The sequence below is a fragment of the Odontesthes bonariensis genome, chromosome 8 (assembly GCF_027942865.1).
Source record: "Odontesthes bonariensis isolate fOdoBon6 chromosome 8, fOdoBon6.hap1, whole genome shotgun sequence".
In the NCBI taxonomy this organism is placed as follows: Eukaryota; Metazoa; Chordata; class Actinopteri; order Atheriniformes; family Atherinopsidae; genus Odontesthes; species Odontesthes bonariensis.
In genome coordinates, this window is record NC_134513.1 from 23,599,909 (window position 1) to 23,620,251 (window position 20,343).

The 20,343-nt window shown below is 41.7% G+C and overlaps 5 non-coding genes across 5 annotated transcripts; all 5 read right to left on the reverse strand.

Annotated features, from left to right (window-relative positions):
* Positions 1–17,560: 17,560 nt before the first annotated feature.
* trnay-gua (transfer RNA tyrosine (anticodon GUA)) lies at positions 17,561–17,649 on the reverse strand. Its single transcript is given in 2 exon segments — positions 17,561–17,596; positions 17,613–17,649. It is a non-coding gene; the product is annotated as a tRNA-Tyr (tRNA).
* Positions 17,650–18,364: 715 nt separating this feature from the next.
* On the reverse strand, positions 18,365–18,436 carry trnah-gug (transfer RNA histidin (anticodon GUG)). The gene has a single exon. It is a non-coding gene; the product is annotated as a tRNA-His (tRNA).
* A 316-nt stretch (positions 18,437–18,752) lies between these two features.
* trnar-acg (transfer RNA arginine (anticodon ACG)) lies at positions 18,753–18,825 on the reverse strand. The gene has a single exon. It is a non-coding gene; the product is annotated as a tRNA-Arg (tRNA).
* A 114-nt stretch (positions 18,826–18,939) lies between these two features.
* On the reverse strand, positions 18,940–19,028 carry trnay-gua (transfer RNA tyrosine (anticodon GUA)). Its single transcript is given in 2 exon segments — positions 18,940–18,975; positions 18,992–19,028. It is a non-coding gene; the product is annotated as a tRNA-Tyr (tRNA).
* Positions 19,029–20,121: 1,093 nt separating this feature from the next.
* trnar-acg (transfer RNA arginine (anticodon ACG)) lies at positions 20,122–20,194 on the reverse strand. The gene has a single exon. It is a non-coding gene; the product is annotated as a tRNA-Arg (tRNA).
* Positions 20,195–20,343: the final 149 nt, after the last annotated feature.

Sequence of the window (20,343 nt, forward strand, 5' to 3'; positions counted from 1 at the left end):
TTATAAGTCTTGTGGACACCCAGATGCCCAGACTGATCATGGGAAGCCTTCAGCACCTCACTGCGAAACTTGGAAGGAACAACAATCTGCCAGACCGGGTCACCAACAAAGTTTTCCCCATGCAGCAGCCATTTCCGCACCAACAGCCCATCCTTCAACACGTACCCACTTGCAACACTCTCTGCCTCCTTAACCGTGAGAACCTGATCAAACAACTGACTCAGAGAGGGATCTGCTCTCTGCTCCGCCAGCAGGTCACTGCGAGAAACAGACAAAAGAGACTCAGGGATGTCTACAGAGAAGACCTCACTTTCTCCTGCCCTCTCATCTTCCAGGTCAGTATTGGACTCCGACTCAACACGGCATATAGCTCGTGTCACCGCACCAGCTGTAAAAACTCCAGGAAAACACTGAGCACTCTCATCTGGCTTTCCTGTAACAACAGGTGAAGATGTTACTATGGGTGGAGGTGGCAGACCATCAGCCCACACATGTCTCCCAGCAAGACCATTACCAAGAATAATATCCACCCCCTTAAGGGGAAGTGCAGGACGCACCCCCATGGTAACCTCACCCTGAACCAACCCACAGTGCAGCGTCAGTTTATGCAGCGGAACTGGCAACACCATTAGCCCCATTCCCTGCATCAAAATGGAGTCTCCAGTATTGGTTTCCTCAGAAAAAGGTAACACAGAACTCACAATATATGAGTCAAAAGCCCCCGTATCTCTCAGAATTTTTACCGGCACAGTGACATCACTCCCAACCAGTGACACATAGCCATCTGAGACAAAAGCTGAGAAATCAGCCTTATCCAAAGTGCACCTACCTCCTGTGGCGGTTCTACGGGGGGGCAAGCAGGGGCATTTGCCCCGGTGGATTTATATTCTGCCCCCCCAGTTGCCCCCCCAGAGTAAAATGTAAATTCTAGTTTTCAAATTTAGTGGTTTATTCATATTCACATAAATGCACTTACTCTTTTCTCTCTGGCTACCTATGACTACTTTTTAAAACGTCCTCATCCCCCTCTGGAATTTCAAAATGGTTTTGCCCTTTCTGCGACTGAGAAACACCTAGCTCTAGCCGCTCAGATTCCACCACCACCACAAGCTAGGACTTCAGAGGCGTGAGAAAGAGGTTGGTCAAAATCATTGAAACCCATCATATAAACTAAGTCAACATAGCCCTGTCCTGAGTCATATTTTGGTATTATTTATTTTAGTTTAATCCGTAAGCAGCAGGATGGCGGCTACTCGTGTTCCAGTTCCAGAACTAGCACTAAACTAGCAGCTATTTCTTTACTTTGGGGTAGATTCTATGTGAATTGTAACATATTGGTAGTTTACATAGGTTGCTGTCCATCAGTACTCAACGTCAGTAATATTTTTAAGGATAGTATAATGTCTGTTTTGCCTATTATCCCTCTAGACTCCATAGCGGCCGTTGCCGGCCGTTCTCCCATAGCGGCCGCCGCCGGCCGGCATGAAAATACACTACGGGAAAATGATGTTGCTGAAGTGTAACTACACACTTCACACTAGTCTAGTTCACAACAGCTTAATGAACAGATTGTTGTATTAAAATATATATGTTTGTATTCAATTATTTCGAGATATTGTCATGTTTTAGAGGGATGTCTGTTGGGCGCAGTTGAAACTGATATGAGAGCGGAGGCTCTGCGTTTGGGCGCAGCTTCACTAGCCGGCGAATTGTGCTGTAGTTATGTTTGATATTGGTTCGCAGTGTGCCAAGTATTACAGTGTCTCCCACACATCATAGACTAATTCGTGGCGGTGCGCCACAGATTAAACACTGGCCGCCACATATTGCGTTTCGTTATTATTAATTTTTTTTAACGCTGTTTAAAAAATACTCGTATTCGTTAAGCTTCCTTTCCCTGCTCTCCCTGCGTCTCTCTCGCTTACTCACATACACAACCCCTCCCCTCCGTGCTTCCCTGGAAGCTGGATGCTTGCTAGCTTCAGCGTCGTTAGATTAGCTCAACTGAAAGAAGACGGTCCCGTCCCGACCCATAGCAAACAAGCGATTACGTCTTCTTTATAAAGTTAACTAGTCGCAAGTTTGCCGTAAAAAAAAAAAAAATGTAGTTGGGTTGTCGAGGTCGAAACACTAGCAGCTGTGAATCAAATAAAGTAGTTTTTTTAAACTCTTACACTGAATGTTTGCTGCTTCAATCCAGATGAGTATTGAAAAATATTTTCCGCGATTGAAAAAGAGAAGTGCGTGTTGAGGATGAGGAGCAGCCTGAACCGGAGGTATCAGTCTGAAACAGCTGAACAGTCCCACCAGTGTAATTAGCTATGTTATTCATTTGTTTACAATGAAGATGTGAAAATCTGCAGATAAGCCGCACCTGTGCCACCCACCGTGACACAGGTGTCACACATCCTTACGTGCCCCATCATTTTCCTTGATGGAGAAATTATCCAGGTTCTTAACTCCCAATGTGACATATATGTCACATTACAGATCTCTGACAGTGGGGGGTGGTATTTTGGAAAAAAAATTGGTTTCTATGTGGTCTATTTAGTCTGTATTATAACCCCCTTAATTTTCATTTAAGTAGAAATGGGTCTGGGTTCTTATGGGTTAACAAAATAAAATTCTGTGTGACCAATTATTAACGAAGGAATTATTTTGAAGAATTTTTATTTTTTAATTTCAAACCGGACCTGTCACCATCATTCGTCCACCAAGTGATAGCCCCAGCATTTAGGTTGCCAGAGTTAGACTATGATCAACTCGATCTTATAAATGTAATTTTGCAAACGTATTTGAAATACTTAATACATTTTGTGGAAAATTGTTTGTGGTAGTCTTGTCATTGTACTGTAGTGAAGTTCTGAAGTGGGCCCAAACTTTTTTCTCTGAGGAAGGTTACCAAATAGCTGCCCCTATTTCTCTGCATTATAGCCTATCGTCTATAATAATAATAACAATAATAACTTAGTTTTATATAGCGCTTTTCAAGATACCCAAGGTCGCTTTACATTACATGTAGGCATGTGTGTAAATGTGTGTGTGTGTATGGCAGGGGGTGAGGGGGGAAATTGTCCGCATCGCTGCGATTGAATGACTGATGGCGCAAGTCAAAGTGTCTAACCTCTGTAGGCCTATCATATGCTGTGCGTTGCTAACTGAACAAATTTGAATCCAAAACAAACACCTCAATCACCTGAGATGTTGATATGTTATGCAAAATAATACTTAAATATGCCTACAGTACTATGACTATCCATTTCAAGTTAAAAAGAGGAGTGAATATTTGTTCAGTCTCAAAATATCCTTTTTGATACAGTTCAATGGTCGTCTATGGAATACATGAATGAATAATTCCTAATGGAACTTCGCAGGGACACATTAACATTCTATTGATTCTATTTACAGACCATAGCTACATGACATGATGGTTGTAAGTAATCTACTAAACTTTCTCATGTTGATCTCTAATCTAGACAGGGCAATGAAGAGACAGCAGAGTATTTTGTTTTTTTTTAACCCCCACAAAAAAGCAAAGAGGCAGCAGACAGGGGTATTAGAGCAGACCAAGGAGAGACATGCAGGAGAGGAGTGTGAGAATGAAGAGCAGCAGCATGAGGGAGAGGAGGAGCGTGAGCAGCAGCAGCATGAGGGAGAGGAGGAGCGTGGGGAACAGCAGCAGCATGAGGGAGAGGAGGAGCGTGGGGAACAGCAGCAGCATGAGGGAGAGGAGGAGCGTGGGGAACAGCAGCAGCATGAGGGAGAGGAGGAGCGTGGGGAACAGCAGCAGCATGAGGGAGAGGAGGAGCGTGAGCAGCAGCAGCATGAGGGAGAGGAGGAGCGTGGGGAACAGCAGCAGCATGAGGGAGAGGAGGAGCGTGGGGAACAGCAGCAGCATGAGGGAGAGGAGGAGCGTGGGGAACAGCAGCAGCATGAGGGAGAGGAGGAGCGTGGGGAACAGCAGCAGCATGAGGGAGAGGAGGAGCGTGGGGAACAGCAGCAGCATGAGGGAGAGGAGGAGCGTGAGCAGCAGCAGCATGAGGGAGAGGAGGAGCGTGGGGAACAGCAGCAGCATGAGGGAGAGGAGGAGCGTGGGGAACAGCAGCAGCATGAGGGAGAGGAGGAGCGTGGGGAACAGCAGCAGCATGAGGGAGAGGAGGAGCGTGGGGAACAGCAGCAGCATGAGGGAGAGGAGGAGCGTGGGGAACAGCAGCAGCATGAGGGAGAGGAGGAGCGTGGGGAACAGCAGCAGCATGAGGGAGAGGAGGAGCGTGAGCAGCAGCAGAGGAAGGGAGAAGAGGCGCCAACCTTCAATGAGCTTCCACCTGGAGCTCATGGTATGTTAGCAGTGTTGCTCAACCTTTGAGTTAGTAGAAGTGGTTTTGGGGGGGTTCAGAGATTCTGAAGCTCATGAGCCATATTTGTATGTTTTGCCTTTTAATAACATAGGCAATATAGCAATATAGGCTTTTAAATTGTCTTTGTTGGATATTGAACTTGTGAAATAGGTCCATTAATTTTAAATATGCATTAGCTTCTCAGTTACTGTATGTGTCAGTGTTTCCCAAACTATGCTTCACTGCACTAGTGTGTTGAGTTTTGAATCAGTACTATGATCATCCTGATCTGACCCCCTTTGTGTATCTACTTATAGATATATCAAAGTCAAAGGCGGAAGGACCAACGCAGCCACATCTCAAAGTCTTTCCCAAGACCTTGCAAGGCTGTGCAATGCGATCTTTCCGCAGGGACTGGTATAGCGAACATGCATGGTTGGAATATTCGCCATCAAATAATGCTGCGTATTGTTTTGCTTGCAGGCATTTTGCCTTTTCTAAAGGTCAGGGCACTGTCTTTACATCAAAGGGGGGTTACTCCAACTGGAAAAAGGCCACATGTAAAGATAGGGGGTTTATTCTGCACAGTAAGTCAGAGGCACATGCAAATGCCATGATGGCATGGGGAGAATACCAAAAAATGGCCCAAAACAAAACCTCAGTGCTGGGGATGATCAGCAAAAACAATAAAGATCATATTGAAAACAATAAGCATTATTTGAAAACTCTAGGTGAAGTGCTGCTCCTCACAGCAACTCAAAACATTGCCCAACGTGGTCATAACGAATCAGAGACATCGAAAAACAGGGGAAATTTTCGTGAAATTTTAAATCTGGTGAGTGAGCATGATGCCTTTATTAAAAAAAGGTTAAATGAGGGACCTAGAAACGCAACATACACATCGAAAAGTATTCAAAATGAGATCTTGGACAATTTAGCAGAAATGGTCCTGGATGAAATTATGGATGAAGTTAAAGCCAGTGAGTATTTCTCAGTTATGGCTGATGAGACAAAGGACATCAGTAAAAAGGAGCAAATGTCCATTGTTTTGCGGTACTATTATGATGGTGTAGTACGTGAGAGTTTTATTGGGTTTTCAGAGGCAAAACATTTAGATGCAGGGAGCTTATCCAACATGATCATTAGTTGTTTGGAGAAATTTGGGCTGGAGTACAGGGAAAATCTCGTTGGTCAGGGATATGATGGCGCATCAGTGATGAGTGGGACTTGCTCGGGAGTCCAGGCAAGAATTAAAAAGGAGGCCAAGCTTGCATTCTATGTGCACTGCAATGCACATTGCCTGAACCTTGTGTTGGTAGATTGTGTGAAAACGGTTCCAGAAGCTGGAGAGTTCTTCACTTTACTGCAACAGTTATATGTCTTTATGTCTGGCTCGTATGTCCATGAAAAGTGGCTGGAAAAACAAAGAGAAATGTTTAGTGGTCCACCTAGGGAGCTGCCAAGCCTTAGCGACACCAGATGGGCGTGCCGCTATACTGCATGTCGAAACTTGCTGGATCGCTTGTCTGCTGTGTTGACAGTTTTGGATGATGTTGCCAATGAATCTCACTCTGAGAGAGCTGTAAAGGCAAGGGGTCTACTTTATCAAATTGACCTGAACTTTATTGGACTTCTGACAGTGTTCAGAACAGTGTTGGGTGAGGCAAAATATGTATCTGATCTCCTCCAGTCACCCAACACCGATTTATTGAAGGCTGTGGATATGATTGAGACTCTTAGGCAGACTTTGAATGAACATCGCAGCAACACTAGGCTATTTGATGAAATGTGGGAGACAGCTAAGCAAACATGTGAAAGGTGCAGCATCCCAGTGGCTGTTAGGTTTAAAAGAGCCAAAAAACAAGCAAACGCACTGAATGACAGTTTTGTTACCTCTACCCTGGGACAGAGAAGTGAGGTCGATGGCAAAGATGCCTTTCGAAGAAAAATATTTCTTCCGATAATTGACTCATTAATTAGTGAGATGGAAAAGCGCTTCTCCAAGGCTAATATTAATATAATGAGGGGGATTCAGGGGTTAAACCCTTGCAGTGATGCCTTTTTGAGGGAGGATTTAGTTAACCTGTTAGCTGAAGAATACAGTTCTAACACTGAAGACGTGACAAATGAAATAAAGCAGGCAAAAAGACTTTTCACAAAATATAAAGAAACAAGGGTAAACAGTCCATCTTCAGTCACTGATTTGGTGAAATGCTTGGAGCCCTTTAAAGAGGTGATGTGCGAGCTGTACAGATTGTCTAAAATAGCAGCTGTTCTCCCGGTCACCACTGCAGGATGTGAACGCAGCTTCTCTGTCCTTAAACTTGTAAAAGACCACCTGCGGTCAACAATGAGTGGTGAACGTTTGTCAAATCTAGCTGTGCTAAGTATTGAAAGCAAGCGTGCTAAAGCCATCGATCTAAATGTATTTGTAGAGCGCTTTGCTGCTAAGCACAAGAACAGCAGACTTAAACTGTCTTAAATACTTAGGCATTGTAACTCAGATGTATTAAGCTTTTTATGGGTGAAGCCTTCTGTGTAATAGTTGTATGTATGACTGGTGGTCATACTTTTTCAGACTTTTTGATGTTCTTTATGAAGTGTTTTTTTTTTTTTGTCTAAACAGAATAGAACTGAACTGAGGAGATGGGCCCTAAGATGTTTTTTTTTTTTTTGTTAAATGAATTTTGAATAGAATGAGAGGGCCGTGTGTGCGCGTGAGGGGGGGAGGGGGGGAGGGGGGGGGGGGGGGGGGGACAGTGTTTCTGAGTTTCCCTGTGCTTTACATCCTCAGAGCATTGTTGATGTAGTTTAACTAAATGCTTGGTTTGTTCCACCTATGGTCCAGATGGGCACTAACCTGACACTGCCTTAACTGCAGGAGAAAGAACATTAGAAGGACATGTTTAGAAAGTTTTAGTTAACTTTAAGTACAGTTTAGGACAGGACGGGAAATAGTAATGTCGGTCTGCAGCGCAAAATGCTGCAGTTGCTCAAAAACCGTACAATTGCGTAAGTTAATTAATTAAGTTTTTCGTCAACATTCTAAGTCTTTGCACCTCTTGTTATGTCACAATGTCCGCTGTCCATATCTCACTAGTTTTTATTTGGCCACAAACATACCTACTCCAACTGAGGTTCAGTCATCATCTGGCAGCAACATCAGATATCTTTGTCCACATAAGTAAGAGTGCATTTATGCATGTAGCTGTAACTTTATTAGTCATTCATGACTATTATGGACTCAGATACAGGGTCAGTCAGGTACTAACAGTGAATAGCATTGTGCACTTTCCTTCTCTGCGAACAGTTGAGAGTGGTAATTTTAGTTCAGATGGATTAACCTTGACATGGTTTAAAATGTTTTTTAAAATGAAGTTTGAATTGGATGAGAGGACCAAATAAGACAAATTTGTGTGTGTGCGTGTGATGCTGTTACTGTTGTCAGTTCCAGTCTTTTGCCAAAAATAAAGTGTTAAACTTCAAATGTATGTTTTCTTCAGGACTGACTTTAATACCTAGAATAAGATAAACTTAAGATATATGCAGACTTCTCAAAATGGTTGCATGTAAGTTTATTTTTACTTCAGCCTAGACCCTTTTGGTCATTTACATAGTTAAAGAAATCAATTGATGTTTACATTTTGTCATGTATTATAATGACCAAATAAAATTGCAAAAAAATTACATGTAGTAGTACTAATAGTAGTAGGCTAGCTTTATTTGTCTCATGGGCAAATGTCCTGCAGGACTAGCAGACATAAACACTTTTATATGTATCTGTTCTTCATACAGTGTGACTATTTGTCCTATGTTTAAAATCCATTTTTTATGTCACCATCGGTGCTGATTGATGTGTATGAAAATCCAAAGAACCAAGACTAAGGTTGAATTTTCACAATGTTTTCTTGTTGGGTTACGTATACAAATTATACATGCTCCTTTAGCCTTTTCAAACTTAAAGGCAGAGTGTACATTAAATTCAGCTTTGTGCTCCCAGTCAGCCACCCTTCTCCAGGTAGCCTCCCAGTTTAGTCACCTTTGACCTGAAGGGGCACAGACTCACCAATATACAAAAGGCAGGCATTAATAGATATGACAGGTAAATGAACTAAAGAGAAAATAAAGAAATGGCTCCTACACAGTGAAGACATGCTTTTATGTTACACCAGTAATGTTACCACTTAGTGACTGTACTACTGTTCTACTGACTGTAGATATCGCATTTGAATGGATGTTGATCACATTCTGAAAGAATTGTTATGCACTTGTAGATAACACTGTCACTGACTGGGTAGTGTAATCATTTTTCCTTGATGGTACAAACAATGGCTCAATGACTAGTGAGTTAGGCCTATTTTTCGTCCATAAACTGCTCCCCACCTCCGCCCCCCCTCTGGACCTATTGCCCCACGCCTGCCCCCCCCAGGGCAAAATCTCTAGAACCGCCCCTGCCTACCTCCAGCTTCCACCTGCTGGGAGGAGGAAGTGACAGGACTAACACGTTGGTCAGAGGCAGCAAGAGCAACAGATTTAACCTGGGGACCACTATTCCTCCGGTTAGGACATTCACCTTTCCAATGCCCCCTGCCTTTGCAATAATGGCATGTGTTAGTTGAGTCAAACTGTACTTGACCATATGTAACCCGTTCTGATCTGCTGTTACCAGCTCCCCGGTAACCAAAATCATCCCGAGAGTGGTACTCACGGCCACCCCTGTGTATAAGCACATACTCATCTGCCAGCTTAGCGGCCTTGGCAGCAGTCTTCACTTTATGTTCACTAATATACACAGCAATATGACCGGGAATAGAGTTTTTAAACTGCTCTAGAACAACCAAATTACAAAGGTCACCAAAAGTGCTGACCTCCAAGGAAGCACACCACCGACTGAAATTAGTCTCCAGCTCCCTGGCAAACTCAACATGAGTCTGCTTCCCAGACTTCTCCCAGCTCCTAAACCTTTGTCGGTAAGCCTCCGGCACCAACTCGTAAGCGGTCAAAACAGCCTCCTTCACAGTGATGTAAACTTTACTTTCAGCTACTGTGAGAGCAGAGTACGCTTCCTGCGCTTTACCTGTTAACACACACTGTAGCAACAGTGTTCGGTCTGAATCTGTCCACCCCCTACTGTCAGCCACGCGCTCAAACAGGGAGAAAAATGTGTCCGGATCTCGCTCACCAAACTGAGGAACCAAACGCAGGTTACTGGCAAAATCAAAAGAACCAGAATTTAACCTACCAGAAGCATGGCCTGCACCCCCTAAACTCAGCCTACGCTCCTCCACTTCCAGCCTTTTCACCTCAGCCTGTAACTCAAGCAACTTACACTTCTGTTCAAAAGTTAAACCAGGATCACCAAACACAACAGCTTCCGAAACCGTACCGGCAGCCTGCGACTTACCAGGTTTGATAACCTCCGACTCAGTGAGATTAGCTTTGATAATAGCTTTGATACTTTCCTTAGACCGTCTATCACTGATCTCTAATTCAAAATGATCAGCAATCCTTAGTAACTGGTCGCGTGTGCAGCGCTCCAGCCCCTCCTCGGACGGATCACTCAAAAAATCCTCTACACTAGCCATGCCAACTAACAAACAATTACCTGTCCAAAATACAGATTACGCCTACCAATGCACCCGAACCAAATTACAAAAGCCTACTTACCTGAGTTGAACCAGCCCACAAGAACCGCAACGTCACAGTAGAGCCGTCCCTCTAACTGCCTCACCAACCTCTAGCTAAGCTCCCCCCTAGTCTTCGGATGTTACTTGTGGTGGGTTCTTATGCACCAACGCCCGCGAGCCGAGAAAAGCAACCAAAAATTAATGGCGACTCACCTGCAGCTCCGGATGTGCTCCCGAGACAACTGCTCTGACCACGTTCACAACACTGTAAAAAACACCCGCCCAACGAACTCCAAAAGGGAACTCGCTGTAAAGCCTAACAGGGACAGAACCACCGTGAGCCACCACGGCCGCGTACGGGACCAGACAACTCAGTGCCAAACAAAACACACGATCTCCAAGCAGACTTACAGCAGCTGGCTCACTGACCAAAACAACCAACAAACATCACTTTCGTCAACTTCTCCCAACAAAAAAAATCTCACCTCTATTCGCAACTATAACTACAGCTGATCTCTTATGTCACCGGATTAGCGGACGATCGGACGAGCCCCCATGTCACAGCCCGGCTCTAAGGCTGGAACAAAAATGGGAGAAAGACGAAAGTTTTCCAAAAATAACTTTTATTTACAAAATAATCTAAACTAAAGAAACGTGGAAGTCAGTTGTCAGTCGTGTATGCATGCCTGAGTGTGTGAATGTGTAAGCGATCAAAAACAACAAACAGCCGCCGCCCTGCAAGTCAGGAGGGCTCCAAACTGGCAAGAGAGAAGCTTTTGAAGCACCAGCCCCAGGTGTGGCTCAATCCGTCTGACGAGCACTCCGCCTTACTCTCTGCAGAAGGGAAGAAGCACTAAAGAGAAACAGGGACAACTAGTGGAGCGGAGGGGTCGTCACAGGACAAAGACTCTGAAAAGACCAAATCAACTGCTGCTGCTGCTCTGGCCCTGCATGATTACTGCGACAACGTGGCACCTGTGGAAGACATGGAGACTTCGACTGCAAAGAATTCCCGTCCTTTGCCCGAGACGCCCACAAAAACCCAAACTGACGCGAAGAAAATGAAACTGCGTGAGTCCACCTCGAGTGAAACGGAGGTAACCAATGCCACCATTCTAGCAGCTATAAACAACCTCTCAGCTATGCTACATGACATGAAGTTGCAAGTAAAAGAAAACACCACAACCATAGCCGAGGTAACCAAAAGTGTCGAATTCAATGCCAACGAAATCGAAATGTGCAAATCGGAAAATGCTGCTGTTAAAAAAAAAGTTGCTAATCTGGAAAAAGAAAACGCTGACCTCCGAGACAAGGTGGTGGAATTAGCGCGTTACAAACGACGATGGAACCTGAAGCTCAAGGAAAAGGATAGCGAAAACACACGGGAACGGGTTTCCCATGTAATCGCACAGATCGCCCCACACTGGTCAGAAAAGATCAACTTTGCCATCGACTCCGTGCATCGCTTAGGCCAAAAGGAAAAGGGCAAACACCGGCAGATCATCATACAGTTCACCATGCGACACTTCCGAGATGAGCTGTGGCGCCTCTCAAAGGGCTCGGAGGTGTGCTCGAAGCTCAACATCAAATTCGCCGAACACCTTCTCCCGGAGGACAAGAAGGCAAGAGAGGCTGTGTGGCCACAGATCAAGGCGGCAAGAGAGGCTGGTCAGCAAGGTTATTACAAAGGGTCGATTGGCTACATCGACGGGGTTGCCATTAAAGCCACATAATTCGGTAAAGTATCGAGGGACATGTTTTTTTTTAATCAATCTCTTAAAGGGGAATCGTTTTTGCCAAGTTACCTACAGGAAAAGTTTATTCCTGTGACTCTCTGAAGTTTACTTCCAAGTTCAAAGGTTTATTTTTTACCTTATAGTTACTGTTTATTTTTCTTCCTTATTGTTACTGTCTAATGTTTTCTTTCAAAGAAGATTTTAATTTAATTTCTTTTAATGCAAGGGGCCTAAGAGACAATATCAAAAGAAAAGCTGTCTTTCTTTTTTGCAAACATAAGAAGCCAAACGTTGTTTTACTGCAGGAGACTCACTCCATAGAAACTGATGAAAAGTTTTGGTCTAACCAATGGGGCGACAAAATCATTTTTGGACACGGTACCAATCGCTCTGCTGGTACTGCTATTCTCCTGCACAACTTCCCTGGGAAAATTCTCACCACCAGAAAAGACTCTGATGGACATTGGATTCTTTGTGTTTTTTCAATTGAACACTCCTTTATTATTCTGGGAAACATCTATGGTCACAACAACTTAAGCCAAAATAAGGAATTACTCTCTGAAATCAGCAATATCATCACAGAAATTAAACTTATTTACCCTACAGACAACATTATACTGGGGGGTGACTTTAATATGGTTCATGATGAATGGTTAGACCGCTCCCCCAGTAAGTTTGTTAACCACCACTATAATCCTCATCTGTGTAATTTTTGTAACCTTCACAATTTGATAGATCCTTGGCGTTCCTTACATCAAGATCAAAAAGAATTCTCTTGGTTTAAGCCAGATGGCTCAAGTAGGTCCAGGATTGACTTCTGGCTCATCTCTGACTGTTTCAAAGAACTTATCAGCAACTGTTCAATTTCCGCTGCTCCTTTATCAGACCACTGTCTCTTAAGTTTACTACTTAAACCTTCCAATTCTGTTAAACGCAATAGAGGTTACTGGAAATTCAATGCCAATCTTTTGAATTCTGATGTTTTCTGCATCTCCGAGGATGAAAGTCTGTCATCCTTCACTTCAAAATGGGAATATATTAAATACAAAATCAGAAACTTCTCTATATCCTTTAGCAAACTATTAAAGCAATCTGCTCAACTTGAGGAAAATGAATTATTAAGGGAAATTTATATATGCTGCAACAAGCCCACTATGTCTGATTCAGATAAAAGGAAACTACTTAACTTACAAACTAAACTAGACAACGTCTATACCAAAAAAGCCAAAGGCGCTTATATTAGGTCAAGAGCCAAATGGATAGAGGAAGGTGAGAGAAATTCTGCTTATTTTTGTAGACTAGAAAAGGTGCGACAGGAGAAAAATAACTTAGAAACTTTACTAATAAATGGCACTGAATGTTCTGACCCCAAAACTATAGCAAACAAGGTTTTCACTTTTTACAACTCATTATACTCAAGCAACTTCTCACCAGAGGCAGCTGACATCTTTTTTGACAAAATTAAAGAACACATCCCACATATTTCTGAAAATTTCAAACTAACTTGTGATGCACCTCTTTCACATGAGGAGTTAGATAAAGCTATGCAATGTTTAATACCAGATCGTTCACCTGGTCAAGACGGCCTCACAGCCAATTTTTACAAACATTTCTGGGAGGATATTAAGGATGTTTTATTCCATACTTTGAACGAAATTATAACTAACTTGTCACTGCCACACACCATGAAACAAGGTGTAATAGTACTTATTCCCAAACCTGGTAAAGATGAAAAAAGTCTTGAAAATTGGCGACCAATTACTCTCCTTAACAATGACTATAAACTACTAACACACATCTTCTCAAATAGACTTAAAAACGGTCTTCCTCAAATAATAAGCGAAACACAATCTGGGTTTATGAGAGGCAGATCTATACATAATAATGTACGTTTGATATTAGACTTAATAGAATATAATGACTATATACAGGATGACGGTTTTATTCTCTTCCTTGACTTTTATAAAGCATTTGACACTCTTGAACATTCATTTATTTTTCAGGCTCTAAAGCGCTGTGGGTTTGGAACATTTTTTAGGAACATAATCAAATGCATCTACCATGACACCAACAGTTCTGTCTCTCTTTCAAACGGTACATCCCCTCGTTTTAACATCAAAAGAGGCATAAAACAAGGGTGCCCCATCTCACCTTATTTATTCTTAATTGCTGCTGAAATGCTTTCTATTTTAATTAAAAATTCAGAAATTCAGCACATAACTGTTTTCAATACTAAACTTCAAATAAGTCAGCTAGCCGATGACACCACTTTGTTCCTGAGAGACCATGAACAAGTCCCAAAAGCCATAGAGTACATAAAAGAGTTCTCAAATGCCTCAGGGTTACAACTTAACCTTAATAAATGTGAACTTCTAGCTATACACAACTCCCCCCACTCGTCTGCTGACGGCATTCCCATTAAATCCTCTGTTAAATATCTTGGAGTACATATTACAAATGATGTGAAGCTCAGTGAATCGCTAAACCTATGCTCTAAATTAGATGAATGCAAATCTAGATTGGATAGGTGGTTAAATAGGGACTTATCCCTCTATGGTCGCATCTACATAACCAAAATGGAAAGTATTTCCAGATGTATTTATCCTGCTAGCTCTCTGTCCTTTCCTAATAAAATGATTAAAGCCATAAATAAATTAAACTTTGACTACATGTGGAGAAGGAAAGTCCACTATTTAAGAAAGTCATCCATGGTGAAAAATTATGAAGATGGTGGGTTACAAGCTATTGATTTTGATTGCATCAATGGCTCTTTAAAAATCAAATGGCTAAAATCATTCCTTGTTAATAACAACAGTTTTTGGTTTTGTGTCCCTAGAGAAATCTTTAGAAAACTTGGTGGTATTCATTTTCTCTTGCGTTGTGATTTCATCCCAAATAAGTTGCCTGTGAAACTATCCTCTTTTCATTCTCAAGTCCTCCTGTACTGGAATCTTCTGTACAAACACAACTTTACACCACACAACACACCCATTTGGAATTGTAGATATATCCTTCATAGAAACAAATCCATATTCTTTGGCGAATGGTTGGAGAGGGGCATCTGGTCAACAACACACCTGCTAGATGAACACGGAAATATCTTACCTTTTGATAAATTCTGTTTAAAACACAACTTTCAATGCAACCGACAACAATACAACAAGATCATGAAATGTCTCCCTCCTGCTTTTCTGTCAATGGTCCAAAACTCAACACCTTTTGTTTCTACTCCAGACCTTCCTAGTATTTTAAGAATTGGTGAAGTTGACCTTATAAGTAAAAATATTTCTAATAAAGTTATACGTGGACTATTCACATCTTATTTATTTCCTTTTCAATGTAAAAACAATCTCCAAAATATTGACTCACATACTCTTAAAAAGCTGCGTACACTCTCTTTAAATCTACCAATCCCTCCCAAGGCAAAAGAACTACATTTCAAAATATTTAATGACATATACCCCTCAAGGGAGCTTCTCAACCATAGGTTTAATATTGACATTGACAATTGCATATTTTGTTGTGAAGTTGTAGAAACCACTGATCACTTATTTTTCCTGTGCATGTACAGTAACACTTTTTGGAATGATGTGTACGACTGGCTATGTGAATACATTCCAGCCGTTCCTCTCTTTGACTTGAATGTAATTAAATATGGGTGCTTACACAAAGATAAAAACATAGAACTCTTGATCAACGTCGTCATCTGTTTAGGAAAATATCTCTTACACAAATGTAAATGTATAAAGACAAGTCCTGTGTTCAGCGCATTTAAGAATGAGTGGTCTTTATACAGTAAATCCTTAAAATGTATGAAGAGTAAAAAGAGCAACAGGCTAATTGAAATAATGTGTAGCTTTGATTTAATGTAATGTAGGCCCTCTTCTCTCTCTCTTGCTATTATTTATTTTATTTTATGTTATATTATTTATTTTATTTTTTGACTGTCAGTATGCTTTGTTATTCATGAAAACTTTCAATAAAAAAAAAATAAAAAAAAAAATAAATAAAAAATAAATAAAAAATAAAAAAAAAAAACGTCGGACGGACGCAGACCACCAACGGAAGTGCGCAGACAAAAGCGGCTGTGATTGGTCCTCGGTGTTTTTTTATTTATTTATTTATTTATTTATTTATTTTTTATTCAAATATGTCACATAGACAAAACAATGACATACTCAGAAGTAAACAATTATTATTTTTAACTTTACATATTCACACCTCCACATATAGAAAAACAACTTGAAGGATCTTAAATGCCCAAGATAAAAACAATAAATAAAAAAAGGGGGATAATAAATAATAATAATAAAAATAAATGAATAAAATAAATAACTTCTAAACAGTTACAAGAGGTTAGGACAGGTTAAGATTTTCTATGAGTGTGTATAATTTATTTGCATGGGGATTATTTATATGTTTCAAACATTTTTGTAATGAGGATCTTGGTCCTCGGTGTGCCTTTCCGGTTGTCTGTGTGGCTTCCACCTTTGCATTTTCGCCAACTCCAAAAAAAAAAGCTGTTCTTCTTCGATGTCGAGCAACTCCAAATCCATATCTTGCATACACTTTTTCTTTTTTGTAAAAACAAACACTTCCGCCAGCGCCGCCGAAGTTCTCGTCACCGCCCACCGAAATTCTCGCGAGGGGAAACTGCTGTGCGTCCCGAGAAATTCCAGACCGAGGTTGCAGAACCATAACATGAAAAGTGGTTCGCGACCAGAGCAAAGCAACACGTCAAGACGATAGACGCAGAAGTATAATCCGCCCTTGACGCGCTGCCTACTGCGCCAAAGCTGGGGAACAATAGTCTGTTAAGGGGGGGGGGGGGGGGGAGAAAGGAGAGAAGGGGGAAGAAGGGGGAAGAAGGGAGGGGGAAAGAAAGAGGAAGAAGAAGCGGCTGATCCTAGAGTCGCGAGTTCGATCCCACCAGTTGCATATTATGTTTTAATGAAACGGCTTAAACTATAGTATTGTTTTAAAGTATGTATAAAGTATATAAAGTATGTATATTTCCTAAAGCATTTTATGAGTGAAGTGAGTGATAAATTGTTCCTAGTTTATGCATAAAATTATTACTAATATTTCAGAATCAATAGCAGCTCATATTTATTCACAGTGAAATATCATAGACCTTATCTGTTTTTAAAGAACCAAATATTTATTTGTCAACAACAAAAAGAGTGAATTAAACAATTTTTTAACCTAAAAAAAACTAAAAACTGTGAACAATCGTAGCATTTACTTTACAAATGTACAAATTTTAAACAGTTGGACTTTGTACACAATCACAATAACAAAAAACATGTAGTATCATCATTAAATAAAATAAATAACCCTCTGTGAAATAAATTAAAAGATTGAGAGGTCTGAAACAGCAGTAACTACACTCTTAACCCGAACTAGTTGAGTTTACTAGAAAATCGCGTGGAAACCCGTTGCCTTATCCCGTTTAAGTTTTTACAAAACATGAAACTAAACCTTTTAAGTTGTATTGGCATAGATAACTTAGACATATTCAAGTTTACATTCGTAACCTTTACTCAAAACCATTAGTTCACATAACTTATCTCTTTTCTGAGGTCTAGCCAACCATTTTAGGTCAAATGCACATAAATATATATAAAAGCATTACTTAACATCATTTGTTGATATAACTAATGTATTGTCTTCAAATTTTAATTAATGACTTATACTGTTTTGATTTAGAGTTTGTATATACCATTGTAGCAATGGTAGAGGTGGAGGCAAGAAAAGGCTTAGTCCAGACTTAAAACAGACTAAAACAGCATGTTCCAAAATCTTTGAAAGGATTGACGGAGTTGGCCAAAAGAGCCTCTGTATACAAAAGCTTGGCACATCCTTCGAGCCGGAATTGAACCAGCGACCTAAGGATAACTGTTGTTGGGCACCTACAGTCCTCCGCTCTACCAACTGAGCTATCGAAGGGAGCAAAGCCAACATCCTTTTCATGAATCCTGTATGAATGCATGTAACCAGGCTTAAGATGCGTATCATGGGACACCTGCAGTTCTCTGCTGTACCAAATGAGTTATGGAAGGGAGCCAGGGGCTTGGGCCTGTTTATCAGTTAAATAAACACAAAAAGTGATGAGAAACCATCAGTTTCAGATGCGTTTCAGATCAAATCAGCCTCAGTTTCTATCATGCATTTAGTCGTTACAAAAACACATCTGGCATCTATCTGGGAAAGTCTCCACATCGTCCAACACAGATGTTGATCCTCAATATACCCTCACATTGTCCAGCGCAAAAGTCCAGCCATTTTGTTTGGTTCTTTTTTTGTCAGGTCTATCCATCCATTCATTTGGCACACGATTTTCATCTTCTGTTGTTAGGATGTTTATACTTTGGGTGTGGCGGTGTGTGAAAACCCTCCCTTTAGAAGAGCTAAAAAACACAGAACATATGCGGCCTTGGCGACTCATTAAAAAGGCACTATTTCTCATTGGGGCCTGTTTGATACTTTGACCCCTTTTATGCTCTTTAAATGGGCAGACCTTCTGCATTTGTGCTGTTTGATTCTTTCAGACCTTTGATACGGGACAGAGGCCTGTAGACAAAATAATTTTTTTTAAAGTTTAAGAAATCTAAGTTGAAAGTGGGATCTTTTTTCAGCGATGCAAACAAATTAGGTCAGGGGTTGCCGTGACCCGGATTCGAACCGGGGTTGCTGCGACCACAACGCAGAGTACTAACCACTATACGATCATGGCTGGTTGTGGGTTGTTGTCGTGTGTGGCTTTGATGTGATCCGAAACACCTTCATATCCCAAGGATAGCATATGTAGCTCTGCGGCATGTGACTGGCAGCCATGTTTTTTTTTTGTGTTTGGAGCAAAATCATTGACAGCAGAGATAAAGAGGAAGACGAGCTTTCCTTACGGTGTGGGGTCAGCCACATGTGTTGCAAGACGACACACTGTGAGGTATCTTTGGGGCTTAAGTGAGCTGGGATACGCAGGGAGTAGAAGGTTTAAAGCGATCCTGTTCTAAAGCAGTGGGAGAAGTGAGAGACTAAAACCAGCGTGCCGAGCTAGCCAGGAGTTGAACCTAGAATCTTCTGATCCGTAGTCAGACGCGTTATCCATTGCGCCACTAGCCCTTAGAAATTTCAATAGAGAGTGGAACAGTCTTTCGTAAAACAGCATGTTCCAAAATCTTTGAAAGGATTGACAGAGTTGGCCAAAAGAGCCTCTGTATACAAAAGCTTGGCACATCCTTCGAGCCGGAATTGAACCAGCGACCTAAGGATAACTGTTGTTGGGCACCTACAGTCCTCCGCTCTACTAACTGAGCTATCGAAGGGAGCAAAGCCAACATCCTTTTCATGAATCCTGTATGAATGCATGTAACCAGGCTTAAGATGCGTATCATGGGACACCTGCAGTTCTCTGCTGTACCAAATGAGTTATGGAAGGGAGCCAGGGGCTTGGGCCTGTTTATCAGTTAAATAAACACAAAAAGTGATGAGAAACCATCAGTTTCAGATGCGTTTCAGATCAAATCAGCCTCAGTTTCTATCATGCATTTAGTCGTAACAAAAACATATCTGGCATCTATCTGGGAAAGTCTCCACATCGTCCAACACAGATGTTGATCCTCAATATACCCTCACATTGTCCAGCGCAAAAGTCCAGCCATTTTGTTTGGTTCTTTTTTTGTCAGGTCTATCCATCCATTCATTTGGCACACGATTTTCATCTTCTGTTGTTAGGATGTTTATACTTTGGGTGTGGCAGTGTGTGAAAACCCTCCCTTTAGAAGAGCTAAAAAACACAGAACATATGCGGCCTTGGCGACTCATTAAAAAGGCACTATTTCTCATTGGGGCCTGTTTGATACTTTGACCCCTTTTATGCTCTTTAAATGGGCAGACCTTCTCCATTTGTGCTGTTTGATTCTTTCAGACCTTTGATACGGGACAGAGGCCTGTAGACAAAATTATTTTTTTTAAAGTTTAAGAAATCTAAGTTGAAAGTGGGATCTTTTTTCAGCGATGCAAACAAATTAGGTCAGCGGTTGCCGTGACCCGGATTCGAACCTGGGTTGCTGCGACCACAACGCAGAGTACTAACCACTATACGATCACGACCGGTTGTGGGTTTTTGTCGTGTGTGGCTTTGATGTGATCCGAAACACCTTCGTATCCCAAGGATAGCATATGTAGCTCTGCGGCATGTGGCTGGCAGCCATGTTTTTTTTTGTGTTTGGAGCAAAATCATTGACAGCAGAGATAAAGAGGAAGACGAGCTTTCCTTACGGTGTGGGGTCAGCCACATGTGTTGCAAGACGACACACTGTGAGGTATCTTTGGGGCGTAAGTGAGCTGGGATACGCAGGGAGTAGAAGGTTTAAAGCGATCCTGTTCTAAAGCAGTGAGAGACTAAAACCAGCGTGCCGAGCTAGCCAGGAGTTGAACCTAGAATCTTCTGATCCGTAGTCAGACGCGTTATCCATTGCGCCACTAGCCCTTAGAAATTTCAATAGAGAGTGGAACAGTCTTTCGTAAAACAGCATGTTCCAAAATCTTTGAAAGGATTGACGGAGTTGGCCAAAAGAGCCTCTGTATACAAAAGCTTGGCACATCCTTCGAGCCGGAATTGAACCAGCGACCTAAGGA